The 22,090-nt window shown below is 46.0% G+C and overlaps 1 protein-coding gene across 2 annotated transcripts in view; it reads right to left on the bottom strand.

Annotated features, from left to right (window-relative positions):
• The window catches only part of LOC144797809 (transmembrane protein 272-like), a 192,707-nt gene extending 180,942 nt beyond the window's left edge, over window positions 1-11,765 (bottom strand). For both annotated transcript variants that reach the window (XM_078668598.1, XM_078668599.1), the window contains exon 1: window positions 11,658-11,765. The gene's annotated coding sequence lies outside the window, so the exon portion shown is untranslated. The remainder of the gene's footprint in view (window positions 1-11,657) is intronic.
• Between the last annotated feature and the right edge of the window lie 10,325 nt (window positions 11,766-22,090).

Here is a 22,090-nt window from a genome sequence, read left to right as displayed (position 1 = left end):
GGGTCTGTGAAGTTGGTTTATGATCGACATCTCCGTTTAAACTCTCTTTTTTTGTATTTCCCTACTAGAGCGGTGCTCTATTTACCTGCGCCGCAGCCAGGTGAGGTGGAGCTTTTCTCTCCTGCAAACTAGGTAAGTGGGAGATTGATACCCGAATGAGGGACTAGTGTACATATGATTGACACTAAGAGATAAAGAACATTGTTTTCTATCCTACTTTTGGCTAAAATAGAGAGAAATTCCTGCCCAAAAACTGATGTACATTTGTTTGTGTCTTGTTTGTCTTTCTATGTACCTGACTGATTATTCTGAACTTCCTGATCTATGGATCACCAACTAGGAGAATGAATACACCTAGGAAACCCAGGTGAAAATCTTTTTAAACACTATTTTTCACCACTTATTAAGCAGTAGCGACACCTGGTCCTGATGAAAGCAGCAGACACCTACTAGGGTCGATTAGTCTGCAGAAACACACATAGTAGCTATTTGTTTGAACTACTATTTTGCACTGTTTTTTTAATGATTTGGAAGCAGAGAGGTAACGATTAAAATAATTTTTCCTCTCCAATTTTAGTCTTATTCCAGCACTTTACTCACTTTATCACTCACGCACTGCTTTACAGCAGTCACCACACACCCATATTCTTTCTAAACTCACTGGGACATACATATTGCACAACCTAAAGAAAAATTACTTTGTAATGGTTGTAACATCTACCCTTCTGGGTGTGAAGGATCCCAGATGATAAGGGCGGTTTCGGTCGACAACTGATGGGTATTTTTTCACATACAGAAAATATCTTTTTGATTTGTGGTCATATTTTGCATCACATATATTTTCCAATTATGTGTTTCTACTTAGCATTCTCTTCTTGTCAGGTATATAGTTAGTCGACAGTCTGTTGTTTCGTGACCCACAGCTACTTTGCGTTTTGGTAAACTGTCTTGTTTGGGGGATGTAGCTGTGATAGGTCGGTAAACATCCCCTTGGACCCTCCTATCACCGTCCTGTTCATATGGAGAAGTTCTCCCCACAACAGCTGGTTGTAAGACACAGTCACTGATCTGTCATCAAACACATCCCCAAACAAAAAGCCACACTAATTGGCTTTACCAGTGCCTGTAACTATTGCAGATCGCTTTGCAGGGGCTGAAGCTGTAGATACAGAAGTATAGGGATTTGCCTGTTGTAAACTCAGCTTTGTCCTTGACGAAGGTCGATCTGCACTCAGCATTGGTGTAACAGCTGTAATGCAAGTGAAGAGGGGTTTGTGCATACATCCCCTTGTCTGTGCATCCCTGTGCCAGGCAATACAAAACGATCACTGATCGCTGCGAAGGGGACCCTCAGACCCCTGGGTCCCGGTGCTACTGCACCATTGATAGCTACACCCCTTGTTAGAGGCTGGAAGCCTCCAAACCACTCTGTTTCTGCAGAGACCTCCCTCAGCTGTCCTTGCTGACGTCACGCTCTGCTCGTGGTTTCGTGCGTATTCAAAGCATCATTGCGTCATGGACCAGCTGACATTGGAAGCTGGAGCCACAGAGATGAAGTGAGAGATGAGAGAAGAGTCATCAGACAGCCCTTTGGAGAGTGTGGCCCACACGTGTCAGGGAGCTGCTGCTTACAAAGGCCGTGTCTTCTGTGCATTACAAAGAGGTTTTAAATGTTGCCCTGGAAGAGGCAGGGACCGGGGGAACCGGCCAGACTTTATGCATTCAGTTTGGTTTTATGAAAATGGCGAATTAAGGGTGGGGTGGATTTTTCACAAAACTATTGAATTCTATGAAAGCAAGACAGTGCAATCTGAACTGCATCATAAAAGGAATAGGTTTATTGTGAATGGTACACGATTTTACTAAAATAATATCAGTAGATAACATGATTATTCGATGGTACTTGAACGGCTGTATATTACCCTTTGTGTACAAATATATCATTAAGTCTAGTTTTTAGTTCTGGCCTTTCTCATCAGACCATTATTGTTTCACAAATTCATACATAATTCACATACCTAGAGGGGCTTCTGGTTAGCACCCCACCCCCGACTGCTCTGATAAAGTGCCATTCACATGCTGGTTCCGTTCCGCCCACCACAGCATACAGCATGGGGCGATGAGTCAACCCACATTATCAACTGGCTACCTGCACTTCCAGTGAGTACAGAAAGTCTGTGCACACTGTCACATCCACTTAAAAGTAGTTCCTTTCTCTTCAGTAACAAAACTGGATCCAATCGTATTTTACTTTACTTATAGTTTTTTATTAATTCAAAGTATCAGCTATGTACTTTTTTTTAAACTTCGGCTGCCAAGTAAAATAGTGATACATTTTTCGGTCTTCTTTTTAATGTTGCTGTTAAAAGCACTTAAGTGTACTTCGTAACACTAAGTGCGCGTGAATGAAGTCCTTGGTTAGGTGGTGATGTTAAAAATATTAAACACCCCGTCAGCCTGCCAAGGCCTGGCTTAGCCAATGCTTGTTCGCTTTGTATTCTGCTACTACTTGTAGTTCTGCATTTAATCATAGGGAAACCGATAAAATGGAATGCAGGGTAAGAAATAAGAAGGGCTGACCGTCGCACACCTGTCACAAAGCAAGCTGTGCTCTATTGTGGTGTACTAAGTATCAGATCTTTTTGCTTGAAGGTCACAATTGTCATTTTTTAAAGAAAATACAGCCTGATTCATCAAGCTGATTTGCGCTCGCAAAGGGCCAGATTCTGAGAATCTGGCCCTTTGCGAGTGCGATTTTTGCATTTGGGATTCATCATCCCAAATGCAAAAATCTCTATTACCGAAATCGCATATTTGCGAGGAATTGGATTTAAGGAATCTCTAATAGAGATTCCTTAAATACAATTCATCAACCAATTAGAAATTGCGAAATCGCAATATTTGGTCTCAATTTACCACCAAGTCAGACTTGGTAGTAAATTGCGAAAATAGTGTAAAAAGCACTTTAGTGCATTTTTTTCTTTTGCATGTTACACACACACACACATGTCCTTTGGACATGTGTGTGCGCAACACCTGTTCAGATGTGCATTTCAGGGGTGCTACAGGGTGTCCTTTGGACACCCCTGGCACCCTTAAAATCGCTATCTTATTTGCGAGTAGCAAATTGCTACTCGCAAATAAGGGATACTCCCCATTCATTCCTATGGGCCTTTTGGCCCATAGGAATGAATGGGGAGTTATTCCTTATTTGCGAGTAGCAAATTGTTACTCGCAAATAAGGAATGTGTAGGAATCGCTATTTATTTAGCAATTCCTACATGAATACCGTTTTGCGAGTCCTCAATAGCGATTCGCTATGAATCGCTATTAGGGGCTTGCAAAACGGCCCGTTGATGAATCAGGCTGTTAGTGTTTTAAAATAACAGCCTTATTGGGGGCGTGGCTTGGATGGCAGCGCAGGCAGTTGCCTAAGTTCGGAGCTCCGTCACCCCGGACACTAAACCAGCGATTTAAGCGGCGAAACCGGATCAGACTCCCGCACAAAAGGCAGGAGGTGTGCGTGAACACTCAGCACAGCAGAGGAGGTGGAAAGCAGGTCTGAAGCACTGCGCCGAAGGAGGGGAAACCCTGTTCCCTAGAAGGCTAGAATCAAGGGCGGCGGTCCAAGATGGCGGAGCCATAAACGGAACAACAACGCCGCAGAAGCAGCGAACCCGACACTAAGCCTGTCAAGCGCGGGCAAGGGAGAGCCGAGCGGAAGGTGGAGGGCACGGCCGACGGTGTCCGATCAAGGCAAGACCAGGAACAGAGGCCAAATAGCGGTGGAAGCCGAGAGAGAGGCGGCCATCTTGAGCCCCACAACAACAACAACAACAGCCCCGTGAGCGCAGATCAAGAGGGACTGTGAACTGGAGTACCGGAGAACAGTAGAACCCAGCAAGTAAGCCGCTGTAAGGGGTAATCGGCGACTAAGCGAGGAGGCAGCAAAGGGGAAGCGCGAGCGGTCTCCAAGGCGAGCCGGCGGCCATCTTGGAAGGGGCATAAGACGGAGACAGTCCCGGAGAGCAGCGCGCCAAGGCGGAAAGCGAGCAGAGCCGAATAGAAGGCTAACGGAGAGAATAAAGAAACAGACGCACAGGCGGAGCAGAACTAGCGCACAACAGCTACCCACCACACTTAGACAACGGGGGTAGGGTAAACGGCGGCCATCTTAAGAGGGGCAGGAGAAGACCAGCTACGAGGCAGAGAAGAACGCACGCAGAGTGCGAAGCGGGACAGAGAGAGAGGCCAAGGGAACAGAAGCGATCATTGTACCAAGTAGCCAACAAGTAGCCAACAAGTAGCCAACAAGCATCAAAAGGACTATACTCAAACGGCGACCGTTTTATGAGGAGCCAAGAGGTCTCCACCCCGAGTACAATATAGCGGTGCAGAGCACGAAGGGGCAGAAGCCTGGAGCCTGGAGCCTGAAGCTACCCCGAGAAGTGCCTGGTTGGGGGCAGCGGAACCCCTACAAGGCAGCCTAGAAGGGGTGCACGGCGGGCGCTGATCGCAGACCCTGAGCCTACAGCTATCGAGGCACAAACAGATCACAGCGTCAACGTGGAGGGTGGAGGCTCCACACAAGAAAGGAAGGCGTAGAAAGAGAAGGAAATACAACAGCCTGCTACCAGCTCGTAACAGCACCCACGGCCACCCAGAGCAAACGCGGCAACTCAGGACGGCCACCAAGACACACTGAAGCGAGTGAAGGGAAGGAGGAGGAAGCAACTACGCGGAAGCAGCCCTGGCGGAAGGGCGAGCTAGAACGAGGACAATAAAGTGGCCCAGCAGATTCTCTTTCGGGAACACAGCAAAGCCAGAGGAAGCCAGGCCGCACGGCAAACCCAGCCCCAAACAGAAGACGCAACAAACGGACCAGCACAAAAAGGGGTGGACGCACGCACATCAAAAGACAAAAGGTCTGGGCGGAATGACTGCCAACGAAATCAAAAAGATCAAAACAAATCAAGAGTCACCAATCAAGCTGAAGACACTACAGAGCACGGAGACAGCGATGGATCTGCTCCTAAAGAAAATAACAGAAGCCAACGACTTAGCAAAGGCCACAAAAATCTCCATGGACAATGTACAACTAGAGCTTACAGCAATACGTGCTGACCAGAGCAAGATAGCTGGTAGAGTAGGCGAGACAGAGAGAAGGATTAGCGACATGGAGGACAAGTCGGTGACCATGGAAAAGGATGTTCGGTACATCTCAAAGGTATCCAGTGACCTACAAAGAACGCTAGCAGAACAAGAAGACAAAAACAGGAAAGGGAACATCAGACTCCTGGGCATACCGGAAGGAGAAGAGGAAGAAGCAGGCTCGTGCGCGGCACTACTTGAAGTATTAATACCAAAGCTGACCGGGCTTAACTTCGAAAGAACATTCGAAATAGACAAAGCTTACAGAGTGCCTGCCATAAAACAACCAAACATGAAGGGCCCGAGAACAATAATCTGCAAACCGCTGAGAGCCAACCACACCGAAACCATTTTTGCCCTCGCACGTAAAGGCCAACCCCTCAACTGGAAGGGGAAAAAGATTGTCATCACACAGGATTTCTCCAAGAGCACAGTAGAGACAAGGAAGGCATTCCTAGCCCTGAGGGAAGCCATGAAAAGAGCCAGGATAACCTGCAGCTTCGTAGGACCAGCAAGAATGAGGATAACAGACAGCAAAGGTACACGAACTTTTGATGACCCGACAGAGCTACGCGAATACCTACGGAGGCCAGATCAAGAGGAAATGGATCTGAGAAGTCCGGGGACGGCAAAGAGAAGAGCGTCCTCAGACGGTTCGGAGGCAGGCGACATTGGCACAGCAGGGCACGGCTAGAGTCACCGCCAAGCAACAGGGCTGATAAGACACTGACCAAATCAACATGGCTACCTCAAGCAAATAAACACACCTACCTCAAGATAAAGGACTACAGTACTAGCTAAGACAAAGGAGAGCAAGTCCAGAACTGGGCATGAGATCTAACTTGGAACAATAACACACCCAGAACTTTTTGAACTTTGTGCCAGACTGAGAACACGAAGGCCAAGATATCCTTTACCAGAGCTTGATAATGAAGGTTGCGGGAGGGATCCAACGTCCGGGGAGGCGGAGGGCGGAGAACCGCTGCTGTCGCACGTTTACAGTACTTTGACAGGGGGGAGGGGGGTGGGGGGGCGGGGGGGCGAGGGGACGGAGGGGGGCGAAACAGGCAGCGTGGACAATCCTTGATTGGTGGGGCTATGTACTCTTTTCTTTTTTCCTACTTTCCCGTCACCTATTGACACACACTTCCCTATCCCAACCCAGACCCCAGGGGGGGCACGAAGACAGGAGGTGGAAGTTGAGACCATACCAGAAGCAGAGATCGCACACAGGGCATAACCACGGGAGCGGCGAGTCCATAGGGTCACCATGAATACCCATAACACCCAGGGCCTAGCTCAGATCACATCTGACATCAAGATTGTGTCTCTGAACGTCAAAGGCCTCAACCACCCCATCAAGAGACGGAAAACACTAGATTACCTGAACAGACTCAAAGCAGACGTGTACGTGCTCCAAGAAACCAGGGTAACTACAGAAGACGCTAACAAACTTAAGGCAAACTGGATAAGCGAAATGGCTTGCTCACCAGCTATCAACAAGAAAGGAGGGGTGATAACCATCATAAGCAAGAAGGGGAAATTCAAGGCTATGGGCAGTACAGCAGACACGGAGGGCAGGAGACTAGTCACAAGCATCAAGAGAGGGGAGGAAGTAATACACATAGCAAACATCTATGGGCCAAACGCCTCAAAGAAGAAGTTTTGGGAGGAAGTAGAGAACGAGCTAAGCAGGCTACCACTGGGAGAACTGGTGATAATGGCAGGTGACATGAATGAGGCTATGGACAATGCGACAGATAGACATCCACATAGAACTAGCCACGCCACACAAGAACAGAGCATACTCAAAAACCTCTGCACCAAGCTTGGGCTAGCGGACCCATGGAGACTACAGCACCCCAGCTCCAGGGAGTACACATTCTACTCAACACCACACAATTCATACAGCAGAATAGACTACATCCTCATGTCAAGCTCACACACACACTTGATAGACAGCACTGAAATAGGCTCGATAACAGTCTCAGACCATGCCCACATCTCTCTCTCCATTAGCGGGAAACACAACGAGCTACCATGCAGGGGCTGGCGTCTCAATAGCGACATACTTGAAGACCCCACCAACATCAGTGAGATTGAGGAAGCGATTAGAGAATATCTCCTATTCAATGACACAAAAGACACAGAGGAAGGGACGCTGTGGGACGCACTCAAAGCCACAATAAGGGGGAAGCTCATAAGCATCAAGGCAAGAATGAACAAGAAAAGAAGCAAACACATAAAGGAACTGGAAGAGCAGATAAAGGAGCTGGAAAACAACCACATCGCAAACATACTAGACAGGAACACACTCACGGCGCTAACGAAGAAGAAGTATGAACTCAACAATCTGTTAAGCGAAAGAGCATCAACATGGATAAACAAATACAAATCCATAAACTTATGCTCGGCCAACAAAGCAGGGAAGGCGCTAGCAGGCTACCTAAAAGCCAAACAGAGGCAACACTCAGTCGCAGCGATCACAGACACAGACAAAATAACACACACAGGGAACAAACAAATCCTCGAAACATTCAGGAGGTTTTACAAGGACCTCTACACAGCTGACACAGCACTAAAGGCAGACGGAGGGGTGAACCTTCTCCAGAAGCTTGACCTACCCAAACTAAGCCACGAACAAAGTGAGGCGCTAGACCAGAGCATAACAAAAGAAGAGGTGGAGAGGGCCATAGATACACTTAAACCCAACAAAGCCCCCGGCCCGGACGGATTTACAGTGGCCTTCTACAAAAAGTTCCAAAAGCAGCTTAGTGATATACTAGTGAGAGTATTCCGAGGGTGCGCCGAGAAAGGAAGGATGACAGACTCAATGGCAGAGGCAAACATCATTGTCATCCCCAAAGAAGGGAAGGACCCACAATTCCCGCAAAACTACAGGCCGATATCCCTAATTAACGTTGACTGTAAAATATATGCTAAAGTCATGGCAGCCAGAATAAACGCATACCTACCCACCCTCATAGACAAAACACAAGTGGGATACCTGAGGAATAGGCTCTCGCAGGACAACACTAGACTGCTCTGCCACCTAATAAACCGCACGGCAAATAGTACAGAGAAGGCAGTGATGATTGCACTAGACGCAGAAAAAGCCTTCGACAGAGTCTCATGGCCATTCCTAAATGAATGCATGCGCAAATTCGGGTTTGGAGACAAATACAGGGGAATGATAATGTCCTTATACAAAAACCCCCGAGCCCGCGTGGTAGTGAACGCAGCTGCATCGGAATCATTCACCCTAAGCAGAGGGACAAGGCAAGGCTGCCCCCTGTCGCCAGGACTATTCCTTCTGGCAATCGAACCCCTTCTCCACATGATCAGGACGAACACGAAGATCACAGGTGTGGAAGTGGAGGGTCAGGCCTTCAAACTCGCAGCCTATGCGGACGACATACTCATCACCACAAACAACCCACGGGAATCAATCGAGGCACTGGTACAAACAATAGAGGAATATGCAAGCGTCTCAGGGTATAAACTCAACAAGGACAAGTCAGAATGCAAACCCATGAACTGCCACACCACCAGAGCAGTACTAGGCAATTCAGGCCTGGCGTGGCAAACTAAGCCCCTAAAATATCTGGGGCTCCTCTTTGGGAAAGACCTCAGATCGACACTAGAGCATAATGAGGAAGCAATGCTGAAAAAGATCAAATTGAAACTAGACACTTGGGGACCCAAATTCGTAAGCTGGTGGGGGAGAGTAGAGACGGTTAAGATGATGATCACCCCAATGCTCAACTACCCCCTGTCCATGCTACCGCTATTACTAACGACAGACTTCCACAAACAAATTGACAAAGCCATTAACCTGTTCCTATGGGGGGGAAAAAAACCTAGAATAAGTCTAGCAAAACTCAGGCTGAAAAAAGAACAAGGGGGGTTGAACCTCACAAACTACAAGGTCTTCCAGTCAGCATGTCTGGCCAAACAAGGGCTACACTGGTTAGCGCCAACACCAGATTATGTGCCAGTATGGCTCGAGCTAGAGAGGAGCATTCTAGGTGGAGCTGACCCAATAATGGCCCTCACGGCAAACAAACATCCAGAAGCCAAAAACTCAATAATACGGAACACGAAAATAGCCCTACTAAGATTAGATAAAGAACTAGAAGTAAGCATCAGGAACTCCAAATGGGAGTCATTATGGTACAACTCCAAGATCACATACAAAGGGAAAACGCTAGGCAGCAAAGAATGGCTAAGCAGAGGCATAACCACACCGGCGCAACTAGAGACAGGGAACAACCCACTCACCTACAAGATGATCCAACACACAACGGGCCTGCCAGACAAGGAATTCTACGAGTTCCTAAGAATCAAAGCAGCCATCACCAAGGCAAACCTTTCCAAACACAAGCCAACCATCATACAGTACGCACAGAACCTCAACGCAACAGGCCACCAAACAGCGCAGATCTACAAAATAATCACACCACGCACCACCACCCTTAATGACAAAACGATAGCGTTCTGGGAGGGAACCATCCGCAGACCACTGAGTGAAGAAGAGAAGGCCAAATTATGGACATCGGCGTCCAAAAACAAGATCACACCACAGCTAGCACAAACAAAATTCTGGGTACTACACAGACTACACTGGACACCGGCGAAACTAGAGAGAGTAGGGGCCACCGACAACAGCGAGTGCTGGAACTGCCACACAGCAAGGGGTGACCTGGCCCACATGCTATACGAATGTCCTAAAATCAAAGCGTTCTGGGAAAAAGTATACGACCTAATAGACTCGATCACTGGCTGCCAGATACAAAGAGGGCTTGCAGGGATAGTCACCGGCTTCCTAGAGCCACAACTCGAATCCAAAGAAATGCGAGATTTGGTTGACATGCTCCTAACGGCAGCGGTCAAAAATATTCTGCAGTACTGGAAGTCCGCCAGCAAAGCCACCTTCAAGCGCTGGTTCAACTGGGTAACATTCCTCCGAGCAGCAGACAACATCACTGCCAAACACAAGGCAGCGAACCATACAGCCAAAGAGAACATGTGGGCAGCTCTAGACGAATACCTAAAACGATAGCGCCCCCCCCCCCCCTCTCCTCTCTCTTTTTCTCTCTCTTCTTTCTCTCTCTCGTGCTCTGGCCACCACCGGGCACTAATGTATACCATGTATATGCAAAACTTACCTTATTCATTTCAATAAAAAAATTTTGAAATAAAAAAAAAAAATTAAAAAATTAAAAAATTAAGGCGTCCTTGTAGAAACCAGCGCTGTAACGCCGCCCCTGCGAATCCTGGGCGCGATATTACCGACCCCTGGTGAGAACCTGTTGAACCGGGAACGCCTGGGGCACGCCCACTGGTATACATTTCCACCTATTCCTAGTCCCTTTTTCTGAAAAACATTGCACATAATCCAGATACAAAAACCACATCTCTGGTTCTTTCCTTTTAAAACAAAAAGGAAAAGGCACATACAAATGTTACCAGGCTCAGACCGACACGTTGAAGACAGGGGCCAGGCCACGAGGCTCTGTATTTCTGAAGAGGCCAGGAGTTCAGGACAAGGCGCGCATTGTTAACTGAATTTGTCGTGCACCTGCGGTATCAGCTGAAGCGTGTTACTTCCCATCTCATAACTTGGCCCAAAGAAGACAGTTAGTCCGAAATGTCCCGTGATGGGCGCGGGAAGTTCAACTTGTCACTTTTTTTACGGTATTTGTGATCAGTGCTTGAAAGGGAAATTGAAAAGTGCAGGTACTCGCTTCCCTGAGTATCTGTTTGCTGTTGATAAGTGCCAAGTACTCCCCCATTAAAAGTATTGCGCTCAGGCAGAGAAGTGAAGGTACTGTTTCTTTAAATAAAAATAAAAAAGCGCAGGCACTCCGTAGTTGCTAGTACGCGACCCTTTAAAGCTCTCCTTGTGATCTTGATGCAAACCTGTGCGTCATAGCAGGTACCACTTGTCACTTTAAGCAAAGCGTCACTTAGTGAGTCACTCAAGAGGAGTAAAGACATCATGGTTGGGCACAACAGACATGTCACAGACATGTCGACTGAAAGACTGACAGCTGCGCGTGCATCAACCTACTGAGATGTGACTGACTGAACCTCAAACGTATGCTTGAAGAAGGACCAAAGTGCCGAACCTCCCCCTGGTGGAGGCGCTTGAAGTGCGCCCCGCAGCTGCTGAGTCAAGACAGGTCCGGGCCACACTTTGGGGTCACTGGCGTCTGAACAGCGCAAGAGCAGCAGCGTGTGTGGCGCCCCCGATGGTGGTGAATGGCTGCTTTTCATGGGAACTTTAAGGGAAACGAGCTGCGTCTGTGTGTGGAGTGTACCAGCATTCGGACCTCTCTGAACTAGAACACAATCAATAATACACAACACACAATTAAAAAGAGAATATAGTGCAACCACGCAGTAAAAACCTACAACAAAACATTGAAATAACGATTCACAAAAACACAACAGCACACCAAAAACAACTCTCCCTGTTCCCCCAGTAGGCGCTGCGTACTCACACGTCAGTAGCAGCAGAGATAGCCCTCAAGCTGGAGAGACTGCGGCTAAACTCGTCAACAGCACCGGGTCTCCAGGGGCCGCCGCTGCCTTCTCTGTGGTTGTTGATGTCTAGGGGGAGGCCCTCTCAGCCTCCAGCTTTTTAAAGCAGCCGCGACCCTTCCAGAGCACCACCTGCTGCGCATCGTCTAATGATGGAGCCATGGTGTGTTGATACACTCGGACCCAGCCCTGTGCGTGGTGAGAGGATGTGGCCCATTGGATTAAGCTGCCGACTCTCGTGCTGAAACCAGGGTTCGAGCTTCGAGGTCGCGTCCACATCCTGTGATTGGGGCAAATCACGTAATCTCCCCCAGCCTGAATGTGTAATGTATATACAGGGTCGAGTTCGCGCTATATAAAATATGCACAAAAACAGTACTCGAGCCGCGAATTGGTTTGAGAGTTAATGCACATGTGTGTGCGGTCCGCAACTCAGTCACCGCGAGGATACGGTACGTCCTCATCATTAAAGGCCGCTTAGTTTTGGCCAAAGTCAGTGGCACACCCCTGTGAGAAATAGGTGGAAAGAAGGAAAATATTTTTTCTTTCTATAACAGTGTTGCTTTTTAAGGCATTCCAATTGAAGGAGTGAGTAGGGAGGACCAAGCCTTTTGAGGCTGTACCTGAAGCACTTTATCGCACATGGGAGGAGATGTGGGTGTGGCCAGAGATTCTGGCTTTGGATTTGGGAAATCAGGCTCGAGTCTCGGCGTGCGCTCAACATCCTGTGATTCTGGGCAAATCAGGTACATTAAAAGCACAAACATTGGTATAGCCAATATGTCTCCCCTTTGGGTCCCTAGAGGGAGTCGACTGACTACACCTCGTCTCTTCCTCCTCCGTTTCTTCCTCCATGGAGCCGACCCATGTCCTAGCTAATTCTGATGCCTTACATACGGCTCATTTACCAACTCCTATCCCAGCTATCCCCACCAAACCGGTCCAGATTCCACCGGTTATAATCCCTACTACACAATGCTCGGAAACCATTCCCATCACTCCTACCCCAGCTACCCCCACTGAACCGGACCTGATCCCTCCAGATATGACCCATACTGCACCTTTTATCCCAACTACCCACACTAATACAGTACAGGACCCAAGGCTAAAGGGATATTTATTGGCGAGCTGGAACATTGCTGGGTGGCGGCAAAAAGTTTCAGCCCTGGGTTGGAGGGAACACATTGTGGACTTTGACATTTTATGTCTGCAAGAAACGTGGTCAGCGGAAGATATTTTTTATGATGGTTTTGTTTCATACAACTGTAATGCGGTAGAATCTGCAATGGGGAGGGCCAAAGGGGGATTACTGATTTTATTGTCTGTACACCTCCCTATACATGTAAGGAAAAGCCACATAGTGGGGTCCCATTCGCAAATTTTGGAAATATCAGTAGGCAGGGACAGAAATTTATTGCTGATTAATCACTACAATAACATCTTTGACCCTTCTAGTACCACTGTAGTAGACGAACTCGAATCTGTTTTGGATCCCATTCTCTGCAATTCGACTGTATCGTATGATATTGTTTGGGGGGGAGATTTTAACATCAGAACTTGCCCCCTCTCATACTCAACTACATGTGGATACGATGGGGAAAACGGGGAGAATCTACTACACTTTTTACACTCCCCATACGGCACTTCCCTTAACAACCTGATGTTAAAATCTGATGTATCCATCCACCAACATGCCCCTGACAATGAGGGTAACTTGGCGCCAACCTTCACGGGGAGAAACACTACCTCTATCATTGATTTCCTGATCATTTCCAACCGGGTAGCTCCCCATTGTTCGGTCCCACAGATCTTAGACCTCGGTCTGAGTGACCACAATGCTCTTACTATGACCATATACTGTGAGCACCATAGGGATGTATTTTCCGGTAGGGTTGTTGACGACATTATCCCATGTAGACCAAATGGGACTCGCATCAAGTGGTGTGGGGAAAAAGCAGAGAATTTACATTGTAGGGTGGTGAAAGCTGGCCTAAATACGATACTTAGTTGCCTTGATACGGAAGCCCCCCCAGATCAATCTGTAAATAACTTTGAGAAGTTGGGTGCCATAATTAAGCAAACCCTCACTACAAAGAAGGCTAAAACTAGACGGGATACACAGGGTTGGTTTAACCAAGCATGTACAAGGGCACTAAAAGCCCTTAAACTTGCCCTCTCCACAACTCCGAGAGACAGGGAAGTGGTCACATCTCTGAGGGCCAATTATAAAAATGAGCTCAAAATCAGGAAACAAGAATTAAGAGAAATAGCCTGGGAAGATCTGAGCAAAGCTGCAGCTCTCCGGGACAGCAAACTATTCTGGAGTACCATTAACAGCCCTTTCCTGCAAAAAGAGGAATTCCCTGTTCTCACTGCCCAAGTTAGTGAAGATGGCTGGGTGTCCCACTTCTCAGGGATCTTTGATCCTATTGGAGAGCCCAATGACAATTTTAATTCTATCTGCATTACCCCAGTTGAAACTCCGAGAATCACGACCCATGAGGTGGATATGGCAATAATGAATAGTAAAGGGGGAAAGGCTCCAGGCCCAGATGGGGTACCAATCGACCTATACAAATTCGATCCAGCTCTCTGGAGCCCATTATTGACCATAGCTTTTAACGCTGCTATGGATAACAGGACTCCCTCTACCTGGGGTGAATCCATTATTATCCCAATTTATAAGAAGGGGGATAGAGGAGAGGCTAAAAACTACCGCCCTATCTCCCTTCTGGATTCCTCACTAAAAATCTTGAGTAGGGTCCTGTTAGCACGTTTGGAAGATTGGGCCTTAGATAACCATATTCTTGCCCCATCCCAATATGGCTTCAGAAAGGGCCTTGGTACGATTGAACAATGTATCAACCTGAACCTTTTAATAGGGAAGTACACCAAGGCCAAGCCGGGATCACTATTTTTGTGTTTCGCAGATCTTTCAAGCGCATTTGATCTGGTCGACCATGCCCTGTTATGGACAACTTTACTGGGTATGAGAGCCCCCCCTGATATTATTCATTTTTTAGCCACACTTTACTCAAATTTATCTGCCCAAATCCGCTATGGCCCAGAGGGGGAGTGCACTCGAAAGATTAGAGTAAGATCTGGCATCCGACAGGGATGTGTATTGGCCCCGTTGCTTTTTTCGCTCTTCATTAACTCGGTTGAGCAAGAATTAAAGCAAATCCATGCTGATGCCCCCCAAGTAGGAGGCACCCCAATACCGGTATTACTCTATGCCGACGATACGGTTCTACTGTCTAGGACCCCTATAGGCCTCCAAAAACTGATGGACGGGTTCTATGATTTTATACAGAGAAGGAAACTTAAAATCAATAACTCTAAAACGTTTGTCATGGTGTGTGGGAAAAAGCTGAAACTTTTTAAACCCTTCTGTTTTAAGGAAAACCATATTGAAACTGTTACCAATTTTTGTTATTTGGGTGTTACTTTTAATGACAGAGGATCGTGGGCCCTAGAGGAGATTAATGTCAAAGCCAGAATGGGGAAAGCATCCTCAGGCGTCTTCCGCTTTGCCTCTAAAGTAGGAAGCCGCCGTATTGTTGACATGCTGACTATATACAACCATAGATGTACCTCGATAGCATTGTATGGTTCGGGGGTGTGGGGACACTGCAATGCCAGGGCCCTGCAAACTGAAGAAAACAAGTTCATCAAACGGCTGCTTTGTCTTCCCTCCTCTGCATCTACTGTTTTAACTCATTCGGAACTAGATTTGGATTACCTGTCCGATCTTACCGGACTAAGGCCATTGCTGGTATGGAAATCCATTTTTACCAAGACGGAAACTGCCTTTACCAAAGACATCATCAAGGACTGCTTACTCTTGGATAAAGTTTTAAGTATCCCATGGTTAAAATATGTAGTTACGACTGTCAAGGACCTGTTTGACATGGACTTATGTAACGACCCCACCTGTTTGAATTCACTAAGCAAACAGGAACTAAAAAATGATTATCTTAGGGCGAAATCGGATGTGCGAAGTTATGCTACCAGAGAATATTCCACACATATTTTTCACTTTTCATTGAAAGATGATAGTCGTGGTATTCCTATGTACCTTAATGTTATCCACAGACAGTCTCACCAGTTTGTTCTCTCAAGATTGAGATTAGGTATAGTACATAACCTGGTTGCCTTCCCAACAATGAAATCTCATCCAGTTACTCCTTGTCCATGTGACGGTTTTACTAAACAAAGCACATCGCACTTTTTACTACTATGTCCTTTGTATAAAGCGCAGCGTATTTGTTACCTCAAGCCTATGTTCCTTAAATATTCCATGTATACCACAGGTAACGCCATGAGGCTTCTTTTCTCACTCTCAAGCCCTGATTTATGTTTTTTTACTGCCACTTTTATCCTGAAATCTATTAGAGCTAGACTTAGTATGGTTTTCCCGTAAATTTATGTTCAGCAACCCGCACACCATGTGACAAGGTTATCCCTGTTCATCATTTTGTGAATCATGTATATGTAATGTTTTTAACTGTATACTTTTATGATGTTTTTTTTTTTAAACATTCGAATAAAGTTATAAACTGAACTGGGTCCCTAAGTGTTTAGCCATGCAGCACGTTACCCTGGGTGCTGTGCCGCCAGCGATTGAAGAGCTATACAAATACTGCACACCGGGGTATGCACTCTGATTCAGGAATACATGCTTGCCTCAGGAAATATTTATGGACTCGTTCCAAGGCTTTTTAACGCACAGACAGAAAGACAGGTGCCTTGATGCAAGTCAAAGCGCTATCACCTTCTGTGTGCGGCCATCTTGAAGCTGCTTTTTTGATAAATGTTACAAAAACGGAGCATGTACTAACACAGCATAGAAAAAAGCAGCAAGAGGAACCAGATGCTAAGAGTGCGTCAAACTGGAATAATGAGTGACTGAGGAGTGAAGAAGTTAGAGCAATGGACAGACTGACAACGCAGTACTTTTTCCTTTCATAGATTCCCAAAGTAGTTTGCATGGGGAAGGGGGGGGGGGGGTCCGTGCTGGGTAGCACTTCATGTGGTTATCTTTTTTTTACATTTTATTTTCCCTTGTCGTTTGTCAACTTCCCACATCTGCTCTACCTGCACCGGCCATCACTGGGCAGAAAACTCAGGGACCTCCCTGGGTGGCAAAAGTTCTAGCTACGCCACTGTGTACGACACAGACTCAACTTCAGCTGTGTTGTAGTGGAACTGGCAGTTAGAGACCCCTTCACGATCTGGGTGGATGGTGCAGTGATGTCATCTGAGACATAACCTCTGGTGCTCTTTGTGTGCAGGCTGGGTTGAGGGGTGAGAGTGGGCAGTCAAGACATGCCTCACAGTCCCTGGGGAACTGCCGTAAATGTACTTTGAAATCAGAGTTCTGAGAGGTGGAGGACGACAGGAAAAGGCAGCCGGCTTCCAACTGCTATGCAGCTGTGGCAGACAGCACCCCAATCACCCCAAGCTCCAGAGTAGGCTGAGGAGAGTGCCCTATCAGCCCCCACAGGCATTCTTCTAATTTACCTCTGTAACCTGTTCTCTAGAGCCGCGAAACATCAGAGTGTTTCAGACGAAAAAGGAGCAAAGCAGAAGGCAGGTAGAGTCATACGAATGAGAGGCAGCAATGAGAGTGGGGGGACAGAAGTGCATGGGTAACAGGACGCAATATTGGGTGGTGAGACTGCAACACTGTATGCAGCGGTGTACAGTAGCAAGGTGCGAGAGAGCGACTCATTGCAGAAGGTAGGAAGAGAAATAGCTGGAACAGTACTTTCATGGAGTGCTTCATGAGAAAGGAAACAAGAAGGAGGAGGCAGAAACATGGAAGCAACACTAAGAAGGGCTGGGGGATGCTAAGACAACATGGGTGGCATAAGCAATACAGGGGTGGGGGCTAGAGTACCCAGCATCCCCAGCGTAGCGAGTTTTGAAAACAGAATGGGAGAGCCTGTTGTGAGGGGCATGCTAAGGGAGCGGTAAACATTGCCTCATTCGCATATCACCTGGTTGAAGCACCGTTGTTAAAATGCTGTAATCTGCGTGAAGCACATTCTGTTTCTAATCAAATAAAGTGTGTGGGCGAGTTTTAAATATAAATAATGTTATGCTAGTAATACTATGCGCTTCACAACTTTGGAGCATAAAAACGAATCACTTGCAAACAGCACGACGTTACCTTGTCAATAAAAAGAAAGTTTGTTTACCTGGTACCAAAACGCAATCACTTTGCTCTTATATTTAAAGTAAAAAATACAATCATTTACAAATATGCACACACATATGCTGCAGGCAACTGTAAAAGCAGGCAAAAAAGAAAGAAAGAAATAATTCATCAAAATGAACACAAACACTAAAGCGTAAAGATTCCAGTAATTGGTCGGTGCTCCAGGGGAGGAAATATAACAAAAAAAGGAGGGGTAGATAGAAAGTATTAACCACTAGAAAGTCCACATTTTTAAAGGACAATTGAATTAACGAAAGAAAAGGCAGTGGGCAGGCTGTATACCCACAAAGTGTATACAACATGTCTGGAAGAGACAGCACAAGCACTGCCTATGATGGACCTAAAAATGGCTCTATACTATAAATAATTTTTCTAAATAAAAAAAGTCCTCTAGTTATATGGGGCAGGTCTACTGCATCTCAGCTGCGGCCCGTGCAGGTTAGAGCGGTGGGGGATTTGAAAGACAACCTTGAAGGAAAATTAAATGTTTAATGCATCTTCCTTCCTCGTCGTCTGTCAGAATCCCCCAACGCGGCCCCACCACCCTACCGCTCTTACCTGCATGGCCGCGGCTGCTGCAGCCTAAACAAACCAAAGTGCCTGCCTGCAGTATTTTTACAGACCTTCTACTCGCCTGGCCTCCTCCTGGACAGGTCAAGTCACCATGTACTCAATTTTCCCTCTATTGCTCTATGTGCATCTCACAATGGGGGATAATGCTACAACAATGGATGCGATCCCCAATTCTGAGGTTCACAAACATCACATATACGCTATTTACTGCAACTTCAATTTTCCTCAAAGATGTGTTTTGCCTATGTGGCTCCTGGCACTTTTACTCAGTTATCACACTAACACTTTCCTCTCCTTTTATTTTTGTTAAGCTACTTGGAGCAGACGTTTTCTTGCAAATAAACATGAAACAGGGAAACCAGGCTGTTTCTGCCATATGCATCTGTATGTTTTTTTTTTTTAAATCACTTGGAGCTATTAGTATGTATCTTCTTTTCTATAAACATCTTCTGATGTGCCAAAATGGCCTTGTTAGTTTACTTGTTTTTTGTTGTCTTTACCTAGGCTGCAAAGCATAATAGGGAATTGCCTTGTTGCCACTCTCGTCTTGAGTTGATAACAGAAACGTTTATAAGAGGAAGCTCCTATGTCATCATTTGACATTTGTTCTATATACAGGAGCCTGGGCAACATTTATGAACGCTTTGAAAGTTATCCTGAACGCGTCATCACACAGCAAGTTTTGACGATAACTGTTGTTCTTAGGTAGTCTTCCAAGTTACTTTGCTCTTATTGGGTCTTGGCTAAGGTTTTACACGATAAATGTCGCTTAATGAATGAGCAAGTGGTCAGTACCTTGGTGATTGGGCTTGTCATTTTGATCAAACAAATTTCTCAGTTTTTTCCATCACTTGGGCCTCTCCCTATGCATCCACCTCAGTGTTGCTTATACTGAGTCACACCAGACTACTTTTTTAGTTGCTCTGGTCTCTTTCACAATGTATTTCCCTTTTATTTGTCCTTCCCCTTTCCTCCTTTTTCACTACTAGAAATGTTTTAGAATTATATAGTTAGCTTTCTTCATTTTTTCTGTAATATATGACATTAAACTGAAATTAGGTTTATTATTTTGTTAAACAGCCTTAAAAAAGTAGTCTCAAGACGAAAAACATGTTGGCTTTCTTGTTTTCTGTCTCTACGGGTTAACATTGAAGAAGACTTAAGAATAAAATAATTTTGGCTACACGTCAGGCGGGCAACTAGAGCCAAATTTCGGGGGGGGGGCTGAAAAATATTTCGGGGGGGTGGCTAATTCTTCCAACCACAGACAGAGTGGCTGTAAGAACGGGTGAACACACAACAAAAGCCTCATTTACAATTAATGATCTTTTAAAGACCTGTTAAATTCTCGGGTGCGGCTGCACTTAGATCGTCGCCAGCCCGCGAAGACGTGTCAGCCTGGGCTGACACACACGACGGGGGGGGGGGCTGAAGCCCCGTGAGCCCAATGGGTGTTGCGCCCCTGCTACACATACTATTGGATTTGTATTAGTATTGTTTATGGAACTGTCGCCTCACTGGAGTCACTTATGTAACTTGATTGGGTTGTGCTCTGTCAACCAAAACATTTTTTTCATACTGTTTGTATGTGGGCATCTTAAATACTTAATAACATTGTGGATGGCACAGGGTTTGACATTGAGCACGCTGGAGAATATACTCTTTATTTCCTAAACTTTGGGGCAAAACATACACAGAGGTGCTGGCTGTAGTGTACCACTGCCATCAAGTGTTATATGTATATATATATATATATAACTATGCCAAAGAACAAGATCTGGCAAATCAGGGAATGCATAACATGCAACAGTAAATACACCATATATATGATCGAATGCCCATGTAAGCTAAGGTACATAGGCAGTACCATCTGCGAATTAAAAAAGCGCATATTGGAGCATGTTCGTGCTACTGTGCACAAAGACAGAGGCAATGCGGTTGCCAAACATATGGAATCGAACCATAACGGAGACTGGAAACAACTTCGCTTTTGGGGCATTGAAACCATGAGCCTCTCAGCAAGGGGTGGCCACAATGAAAGGTTTCTACGACGCAAAGAGTCAAAACACATCCTGAATTTCAGAACTATGACACCCTTTGGTCTTAACCAATCAGAGGAAATGTATATACACCTGTAAATACGAACAAAATGACTTTCCTACATCATCCTGCCGGCCATATTTAATTTTAACAATTTTGTACCTTTTAATTTTCATCACCCCACGTTTTCTCACTTTTGTAAATAGCTCACAGAAAGGATTCAATTACCTTGCAAGTCTAAGTGTTAGCAAACTATCGCCCACTAGAGGGCAGTACCGACTGTAAATAATTACAAATAATTGTTTGCTAAATGATTTGCCCACCGTAGGGCTGTATTCTTTTGTTTCCTTAAAAATGAATTATGGTTTGGACAATGTAAAACAGCTCATACAAATGGTGTAATCCTCTTGTACTTCTCTTTGAAAATTGCCAAAGTCATTAACTTAAAGCTAATGTTTGCGAGAAACTACCAGTCCCAGAATGCCAATTAATTGGGGGACGGACTAAGTAACCAAGTGGGCGTATCCTTATTGTCCAATCCAATCCAAAAATTCTTTATTTCGGCCACATGGGCCATAAAAGAAGCAGTAAAAATACATATAGATAAAACACAGTATATACAGGTAAAACCAACTGGGCCTGCAATGTTAGAAAATACAAGGTAATATGAATTAACCTGACATTTTCTTCCTTATTAACCATGCTGCCATTAGGAATTTAGAAATCGCAAACACAATGTGGCCCAGGGTGTTAGTTTTCAGAACCCTGTAGGCCTGTAAATAGTTCCTGAAGCCCAGGTTCCGGCATAGTGGGGCTAGCCAGCGCCTCCTCGGGCTCCGATAGACATAACAACAGAACATTATGTGCAGATCGTCTTCATCCTTAGCTTTGCAGCATGGACAGAGCTTGTCGCCCCCTGACGACCATTTGTAGGTAAAGACTTTAGTAGGGAGCGTGCCAAACCTCCATTGCAGGAACAATTTCCTCGCCAAAAGCGGGTAAATAAAATCCATAAAAGGTTCAAAGACATACGAATTTTTGGATGTTAAAAAACGTCCCGTTAGGGTTCCACTGTCATATGCATTGTCCATACCAGCAAGGCTTTCATTCTTGTAGAGTTGTGCGAGGGATTTGCGTGAAATCCTTCTGCAGCCCTGAGCAGGATCGTCCCAAAGGTCAGGCATTTTCAGGCTAGAACATTCCGACTTGATGTATGCCAGCCAAGGGATCTTACCATTAACGTCCAGCCTCATAATGTGTATAAGGTCCTGCCTATAGTGGTGCAGCTCCTCGGTGGTCCATACCCGATGCCAAAACTTCACAGGTTTCGACCGTAGGTCCTCTGCAATTGACGGAAGGCCCAGGTCGAGTCTTAAAGGGAGGAGTGGTGTGCCCTGCGAGAGAGCAAGTAAGCGTCTAAGGAAACAATTTTCCACCCCTACCATAGCCTTCCCAGCTTTATGTCCCCACAGCTCACTGCCGTACAAGGCAGCTGCCTTCGCCTGAGTCCTGTACATTTCCAAGGCCGGACTAACAGGTTTAAAAGTAGATCTATTG

The sequence above is a fragment of the Lissotriton helveticus genome, chromosome 12 (assembly GCF_964261635.1).
Source record: "Lissotriton helveticus chromosome 12, aLisHel1.1, whole genome shotgun sequence".
NCBI lineage: Eukaryota > Metazoa > Chordata > Amphibia > Caudata > Salamandridae > Lissotriton > Lissotriton helveticus.
Note: the sequence above shows the minus strand (reverse complement) of the source record. Positions and strands in the feature narration are given on the sequence as shown.